The sequence below is a fragment of the Furipterus horrens genome, unplaced genomic scaffold, assembly GCF_987537825.1.
Source record: "Furipterus horrens unplaced genomic scaffold, mFurHor1.1.pri manual_scaffold_18, whole genome shotgun sequence".
Taxonomy (NCBI): Eukaryota; Metazoa; Chordata; class Mammalia; order Chiroptera; family Furipteridae; genus Furipterus; species Furipterus horrens.
In genome coordinates this window covers 7,464,406-7,473,756 of record NW_028327188.1, presented here as the reverse complement: position 1 = coordinate 7,473,756, position 9,351 = coordinate 7,464,406, and positions in this window count along the sequence as shown.

The following is a 9,351-nucleotide window of genomic DNA, read 5'->3' as shown; positions in this document are numbered from 1 at the left end:
ACCTGGTTCTCATGTATGTCTTTCTAAAAGTTGTTGTTGCACTTATTGTTAACTCATAAAGACTGTGTTCCGAAGGAGGCAGCAACAGTTTTCAACCAGATGAAATTCTAACCACCATATACAGATAATCAAACGATTTCAACAGATGAAATTATGCCCTTGCTGTGCCGTTGTTGTTCTGCTTCATTGTATGCTTCAGTGAGCTTTCGAGTTGATACAGTAGACTAAAGAGCAAACACTGGTTTCAAGAACGCTGGAGTCTTTTGTGTAGTGTGCTTCACCTGACACACCAAAGGATCTATATGTGACTTCACCGTTCACAGTGGTTTCCTATGTTGTTTCTTGGTAATTCACTGTGAATATCTGAAAATACCGTGTTTTCAAAGAGACCTAGCTTAGAAATTATATCAGGCAAAGGATCATTCTTTGAAACAGGAGAGAACATCACAATTTCTAGCAATTATAACAGAAGTTATTGCTTTCTCTTCCCTGTCCGTGCGGTGATGGCATTCATTGTGGGAGATAGTGACGGGTGGCATTCCCATTGAAGGCAGAAGCAGATAGCGATGTCTCGACATATCTGGTTTTCGGGGCAGAGTAACGCATGTACTACTGAAAGTACAGATGTAGCTCTTTGAACTGAAGATATTAGATGCTACCTGGTTCTCATGTATGTCTTTCTAAAAGTTGTTGTTGCACTTATTGTTAACTCATAAAGACTGTGTTCCGAAGGAGGCCAGCAACAGTTTTCAACCAGATGAAATTCTAACCACCATATACAGATAATCAAACGATTTCAACAGATGAAATTATGCCCTTGCTGTGCCGTTGTTGTTCTGCTTCATTGTATGCTTCAGTGAGCTTTCGAGTAGATACAGTAGACTAAAGAGCAAACACTGGTTTCAAGAACGCTGGAGTCTTTTGGGTAGTGTGCTTCACCTGACACACCAAAGGATCTATATGTGACTTCACCGTTCACAGTGGTTTCCTATGTTGTTTCTTGGTAATTCACTGTGAATATCTGAAAATACCGTGTTTTCAAAGAGACCTAGCTTAGAAATTATATCAGGCAAAGGATCATTCTTTGAAACAGGAGAGAACATCACAATTTCTAGCAATTATAACAGAAGTTATTGCTTTCTCTTCCCTGTCCGTGCGGTGATGGCATTCATTGTGGGAGATAGTGACGGGTGGCATTCCCATTGAAGGCAGAAGCAGAGATAGCGATGTCTCGACATATCTGGTTTTCGGGGCAGAGTAACGCATGTACTACTGAAAGTACAGATGTAGCTCTTTGAACTGAAGATATTAGATGCTACCTGGTTCTCATGTATGTCTTTCTAAAAGTTGTTGTTGCACTTATTGTTAACTCATAAAGACTGTGTTCCGAAGGAGGCCAGCAACAGTTTTTCCAACCAGATGAAATTCTAACCACCATATACAGATAATCAAACGATTTCAACAGATGAAATTATGCCTTGCTGTGCCGTTGTTGTTCTGCTTCATTGTATGCTTCAGTGAGCTTTCGAGTTGATACAGTAGGACTAAAGAGCAAACACTGGTTTCAAGAACGCTGGAGTCTTTTGGGTAGTGTGCTTCACCTGACACACCAAAGGATCTATATGTGACTTCACCGTTCACAGTGGTTTCCTATGTTGTTTCTTGGTAATTCACTGTGAATATCTGAAAATACCGTGTTTTCAAAGAGACCTAGCTTAGAAATTATATCAGGCAAAGGATCATTCTTTGAAACAGGAGAGAACATCACAATTTCTAGCAATTATAACAGAAGTTATTGCTTTCTCTTCCCTGTCCGTGCGGTGATGCATTCATTGTGGGAGATAGTGACGGGTGGCATTCCCATTGAAGGCAGAAGCAGAGATAGCGATGTCTCGACATATCTGGTTTTCGGGGCAGAGTAACGCATGTACTACTGAAAGTACAGATGTAGCTCTTTGAACTGAAGATATTAGATGCTACCCTGGTTCTCATGTATGTCTTTCTAAAAGTTGTTGTTGCACTTATTGTTAACTCATAAAGACTGTGTTCCGAAGGAGGCCAGCAACAGTTTTCAACCAGATGAAATTCTAACCACCATATACAGATAATCAAACGATTTCAACAGATGAAATTATGCCCTTGCTGTGCCGTTGTTGTTCTGCTTCATTGTATGCTTCAGTGAGCTTTCGAGTAGATACAGTAGACTAAAGAGCAAACACTGGTTTCAAGAACGCTGGAGTCTTTTGGGTAGTGTGCTTCACCTGACACACCAAAGGATCTATATGTGACTTCACCGTTCACAGTGGTTTCCTATGTTGTTTCTTGGTAATTCACTGTGAATATCTGAAAATACCGTGTTTTCAAAGAGACCTAGCTTAGAAATTATATCAGGCAAAGGATCATTCTTTGAAACAGGAGAGAACATCACAATTTCTAGCAATTATAACAGAAGTTATTGCTTTCTCTTCCCTGTCCGTGCGGTGATGGCATTCATTGTGGGAGATAGTGACGGGTGGCATTCCCATTGAAGGCAGAAGCAGAGATAGCGATGTCTCGACATATCTGGTTTTCGGGGCAGAGTAACGCATGTACTACTGAAAGTACAGATGTAGCTCTTTGAACTGAAGATATTAGATGCTACCTGGTTCTCATGTATGTCTTTCTAAAAGTTGTTGTTGCACTTATTGTTAACTCATAAAGACTGTGTTCCGAAGGAGGCCAGCAACAGTTTTCAACCAGATGAAATTCTAACCACCATATACAGATAATCAAACGATTTCAACAGATGAAATTATGCCCTTGCTGTGCCGTTGTTGTTCTGCTTCATTGTATGCTTCAGTGAGCTTTCGAGTAGATACAGTAGACTAAAGAGCAAACACTGGTTTCAAGAACGCTGGAGTCTTTTGGGTAGTGTGCTTCACCTGACACACCAAAGGATCTATATGTGACTTCACCGTTCCCAGTGGTTTCCTATGTTGTTTCTTGGTAATTCACTGTGAATATCTGAAAATACCGTGTTTTCAAAGAGACCTAGCTTAGAAATTATATCAGGCAAAGGATCATTCTTTGAAACAGGAGAGAACATCACAATTTCTAGCAATTATAACAGAAGTTATTGCTTTCTCTTCCCTGTCCGTGCGGTGATGGCATTCATTGTGGGAGATAGTGACGGGTGGCATTCCCATTGAAGGCAGAAGCAGAGATAGCGATGTCTCGACATATCTGGTTTTCGGGGCAGAGTAACGCATGTACTACTGAAAGTACAGATGTAGCTCTTTGAACTGAAGATATTAGATGCTTCCTGGTTCTCATGTATGTCTTTCTAAAAGTTGTTGTTGCACTTATTGTTAACTCATAAAGACTGTGTTCCGAAGGAGGCCAGCAACAGTTTTCAACCAGATGAAATTCTAACCACCATATACAGATAATCAAACGATTTCAACAGATGAAATTATGCCCTTGCTGTGCCGTTGTTGTTCTGCTTCATTGTATGCTTCAGTGAGCTTTCGAGTAGATACAGTAGACTAAAGAGCAAACACTGGTTTCAAGAACGCTGGAGTCTTTTGGGTAGTGTGCTTCACCTGACACACCAAAGGATCTATATGTGACTTCACCGTTCACAGTGGTTTCCTATGTTGTTTCTTGGTAATTCACTGTGAATATCTGAAAATACCGTGTTTTCAAAGAGACCTAGCTTAGAAATTATATCAGGCAAAGGATCATTCTTTGAAACAGGAGAGAACATCACAATTTCTAGCAATTATAACAGAAGTTATTGCTTTCTCTTCCCTGTCCGTGCGGTGATGGCATTCATTGTGGGAGATAGTGACGGGTGGCATTCCCATTGAAGGCAGAAGCAGAGATAGCGATGTCTCGACATATCTGGTTTTCGGGGCAGAGTAACGCATGTACTACTGAAAGTACAGATGTAGCTCTTTGAACTGAAGATATTAGATGCTACCTGGTTCTCATGTATTTCTTTCTAAAAGTTTTTGTTGCACTTATTGTTAACTGATAAAGACTGTGTTCCAAAGGAGGCCAGCAACAGTTTTCAACCAGATGAAATTCTAACCACCATATACAGATAATCAAACGATTTCAACAGATGGAATTATGCCCTTGCAGTGCCGTTGTTGTTCTGCTTCATTGTATGCTTCAGTGAGCTTTCGAGTTGATACAGTAGACTAAAGAGCAAACACTGGTTTCAAGAACGCTGGAGTCTTTTGGGTAGTGTGCTTCACCTGACACACCAAAGGATCTATATGTGACTTCACCGTTCACAGTGGTTTCCTATGTTGTTTCTTGGTAATTCACTGTGAATATCTGAAAATACCGTGTTTTCAAAGAGACCTAGCTTAGAAATTATATCAGGCAAAGGATCATTCTTTGAAACAGGAGAGAACATCACAATTTCTAGCAATTATAACAGAAGTTATTGCTTTCTCTTCCCTGTCCGTGCGGTGATGGCATTCATTGTGGGAGATAGTGACGGGTGGCATTCCCATTGAAGGCAGAAGCAGAGATAGCGATGTCTCGACATATCTGGTTTTCGGGGCAGAGTAACGCATGTACTACTGAAAGTACAGATGTAGCTCTTTGAACTGAAGATATTAGATGCTACCTGGTTCTCATGTATGTCTTTCTAAAAGTTGTTGTTGCACTTATTGTTAACTCATAAAGACTGTGTTCCGAAGGAGGCCAGCAACAGTTTTCAACCAGATGAAATTCTAACCACCATATACAGATAATCAAACGATTTCAACAGATGAAATTATGCCCTTGCTGTGCCGTTGTTGTTCTGCTTCATTGTATGCTTCAGTGAGCTTTCGAGTAGATACAGTAGACTAAAGAGCAAACACTGGTTTCAAGAACGCTGGAGTCTTTTGGGTAGTGTGCTTCACCTGACACACCAAAGGATCTATATGTGACTTCACCGTTCACAGTGGTTTCCTATGTTGTTTCTTGGTAATTCACTGTGAATATCTGAAAATACCGTGTTTTCAAAGAGACCTAGCTTAGAAATTATATCAGGCAAAGGATCATTCTTTGAAACAGGAGAGAACATCACAATTTCTAGCAATTATAACAGAAGTTATTGCTTTCTCTTCCCTGTCCGTGCGGTGATGGCATTCATTGTGGGAGATAGTGACGGGTGGCATTCCCATTGAAGGCAGAAGCAGAGATAGCGATGTCTCGACATATCTTGTTTTCGGGGCAGAGTAACGCATGTACTACTGAAAGTACAGATGTAGCTCTTTGAACTGAAGATATTAGATGCTACCTGGTTCTCATGTATTTCTTTCTAAAAGTTTTTGTTGCACTTATTGTTAACTCATAAAGACTGTGTTCCAAAGGAGGCCAGCAACAGTTTTCAACCAGATGAAATTCTAACCATCATATACAGATAATCAAACGATTTCAACAGATGGAATTATGCCCTTGCAGTGCCGTTGTTGTTCTGCTTCATTGTATGCTTCAGTGAGCTTTCGAGTTGATACAGTAGACTAAAGAGCAAACACTGGTTTCAAGAACGCTGGAGTCTTTTGGGTAGTGTGCTTCACCAGACACACCAAAGGATCTATATGTGACTTCACCGTTCACAGTGGTTTCCTATGTTGTTTCTTGGTAATTCACTGTGAATATCTGAAAATACCGTGTTTTCAAAGAGACCTAGCTTAGAAATTATATCAGGCAAAGGATCATTCTTTGAAACAGGAGAGAACATCACAATTTCTAGCAATTATAACAGAAGTTATTGCTTTCTCTTCCCTGTCCGTGCGGTGATGGCATTCATTGTGGGAGATAGTGACGGGTGGCATTCCCATTGAAGGCAGAAGCAGAGATAGCGATGTCTCGACATATCTGGTTTTCGGGGCAGAGTAACGCATGTACTACTGAAAGTACAGATGTAGCTCTTTGAACTGAAGATATTAGATGCTACCTGGTTCTCATGTATGTCTTTCTAAAAGTTGTTGTTGCACTTATTGTTAACTCATAAAGACTGTGTTCCGAAGGAGGCCAGCAACAGTTTTCAACCAGATGAAATTCTAACCACCATATACAGATAATCAAACGATTTCAACAGATGAAATTATGCCCTTGCTGTGCCGTTGTTGTTCTGCTTCATTGTATGCTTCAGTGAGCTTTCGAGTAGATACAGTAGACTAAAGAGCAAACACTGGTTTCAAGAACGCTGGAGTCTTTTGGGTAGTGTGCTTCACCTGACACACCAAAGGATCTATATGTGACTTCACCGTTCACAGTGGTTTCCTATGTTGTTTCTTGGTAATTCACTGTGAATATCTGAAAATACCGTGTTTTCAAAGAGACCTAGCTTAGAAATTATATCAGGCAAAGGATCATTCTTTGAAACAGGAGAGAACATCACAATTTCTAGCAATTATAACAGAAGTTATTGCTTTCTCTTCCCTGTCCGTGCGGTGATGGCATTCATTGTGGGAGATAGTGACGGGTGGCATTCCCATTGAAGGCAGAAGCAGAGATAGCGATGTCTCGACATATCTGGTTTTCGGGGCAGAGTAACGCATGTACTACTGAAAGTACAGATGTAGCTCTTTGAACTGAAGATATTAGATGCTACCTGGTTCTCATGTATGTCTTTCTAAAAGTTGTTGTTGCACTTATTGTTAACTCATAAAGACTGTGTTCCGAAGGAGGCCAGCAACAGTTTTCAACCAGATGAAATTCTAACCACCATATACAGATAATCAAACGATTTCAACAGATGAAATTATGCCCTTGCTGTGCCGTTGTTGTTCTGCTTCATTGTATGCTTCAGTGAGCTTTCGAGTAGATACAGTAGACTAAAGAGCAAACACTGGTTTCAAGAACGCTGGAGTCTTTTGGGTAGTGTGCTTCACCTGACACACCAAAGGATCTATATGTGACTTCACCGTTCACAGTGGTTTCCTATGTTGTTTCTTGGTAATTCACTGTGAATATCTGAAAATACCGTGTTTTCAAAGAGACCTAGCTTAGAAATTATATCAGGCAAAGGATCATTCTTTGAAACAGGAGAGAACATCACAATTTCTAGCAATTATAACAGAAGTTATTGCTTTCTCTTCCCTGTCCGTGCGGTGATGGCATTCATTGTGGGAGATAGTGACGGGTGGCATTCCCATTGAAGGCAGAAGCAGAGATAGCGATGTCTCGACATATCTTGTTTTCGGGGCAGAGTAACGCATGTACTACTGAAAGTACAGATGTAGCTCTTTGAACTGAAGATATTAGATGCTACCTGGTTCTCATGTATTTCTTTCTAAAAGTTTTTGTTGCACTTATTGTTAACTCATAAAGACTGTGTTCCAAAGGAGGCCAGCAACAGTTTTCAACCAGATGAAATTCTAACCATCATATACAGATAATCAAACGATTTCAACAGATGGAATTATGCCCTTGCAGTGCCGTTGTTGTTCTGCTTCATTGTATGCTTCAGTGAGCTTTCGAGTTGATACAGTAGACTAAAGAGCAAACACTGGTTTCAAGAACGCTGGAGTCTTTTGGGTAGTGTGCTTCACCAGACACACCAAAGGATCTATATGTGACTTCACCGTTCACAGTGGTTTCCTATGTTGTTTCTTGGTAATTCACTGTGAATATCTGAAAATACCGTGTTTTCAAAGAGACCTAGCTTAGAAATTATATCAGGCAAAGGATCATTCTTTGAAACAGGAGAGAACATCACAATTTCTAGCAATTATAACAGAAGTTATTGCTTTCTCTTCCCTGTCCGTGCGGTGATGGCATTCATTGTGGGAGATAGTGACGGGTGGCATTCCCATTGAAGGCAGAAGCAGAGATAGCGATGTCTCGACATATCTGGTTTTCGGGGCAGAGTAACGCATGTACTACTGAAAGTACAGATGTAGCTCTTTGAACTGAAGATATTAGATGCTACCTGGTTCTCATGTATGTCTTTCTAAAAGTTGTTGTTGCACTTATTGTTAACTCATAAAGACTGTGTTCCGAAGGAGGCCAGCAACAGTTTTCAACCAGATGAAATTCTAACCACCATATACAGATAATCAAACGATTTCAACAGATGAAATTATGCCCTTGCTGTGCCGTTGTTGTTCTGCTTCATTGTATGCTTCAGTGAGCTTTCGAGTAGATACAGTAGACTAAAGAGCAAACACTGGTTTCAAGAACGCTGGAGTCTTTTGGGTAGTGTGCTTCACCTGACACACCAAAGGATCTATATGTGACTTCACCGTTCACAGTGGTTTCCTATGTTGTTTCTTGGTAATTCACTGTGAATATCTGAAAATACCGTGTTTTCAAAGAGACCTAGCTTAGAAATTATATCAGGCAAAGGATCATTCTTTGAAACAGGAGAGAACATCACAATTTCTAGCAATTATAACAGAAGTTATTGCTTTCTCTTCCCTGTCCGTGCGGTGATGGCATTCATTGTGGGAGATAGTGACGGGTGGCATTCCCATTGAAGGCAGAAGCAGAGATAGCGATGTCTCGACATATCTGGTTTTCGGGGCAGAGTAACGCATGTACTACTGAAAGTACAGATGTAGCTCTTTGAACTGAAGATATTAGATGCTACCTGGTTCTCATGTATGTCTTTCTAAAAGTTGTTGTTGCACTTATTGTTAACTCATAAAGACTGTGTTCCGAAGGAGGCCAGCAACAGTTTTCAACCAGATGAAATTCTAACCACCATATACAGATAATCAAACGATTTCAACAGATGAAATTATGCCCTTGCTGTGCCGTTGTTGTTCTGCTTCATTGTATGCTTCAGTGAGCTTTCGAGTAGATACAGTAGACTAAAGAGCAAACACTGGTTTCAAGAACGCTGGAGTCTTTTGGGTAGTGTGCTTCACCTGACACACCAAAGGATCTATATGTGACTTCACCGTTCACAGTGGTTTCCTATGTTGTTTCTTGGTAATTCACTGTGAATATCTGAAAATACCGTGTTTTCAAAGAGACCTAGCTTAGAAATTATATCAGGCAAAGGATCATTCTTTGAAACAGGAGAGAACATCACAATTTCTAGCAATTATAACAGAAGTTATTGCTTTCTCTTCCCTGTCCGTGCGGTGATGGCATTCATTGTGGGAGATAGTGACGGGTGGCATTCCCATTGAAGGCAGAAGCAGAGATAGCGATGTCTCGACATATCTTGTTTTCGGGGCAGAGTAACGCATGTACTACTGAAAGTACAGATGTAGCTCTTTGAACTGAAGATATTAGATGCTACCTGGTTCTTATGTATTTCTTTCTAAAAGTTTTTGTTGCACTTATTGTTAACTGATAAAGACTGTGTTCCAAAGGAGGCCAGCAACAGTTTTCAACCAGATGAAATTCTAA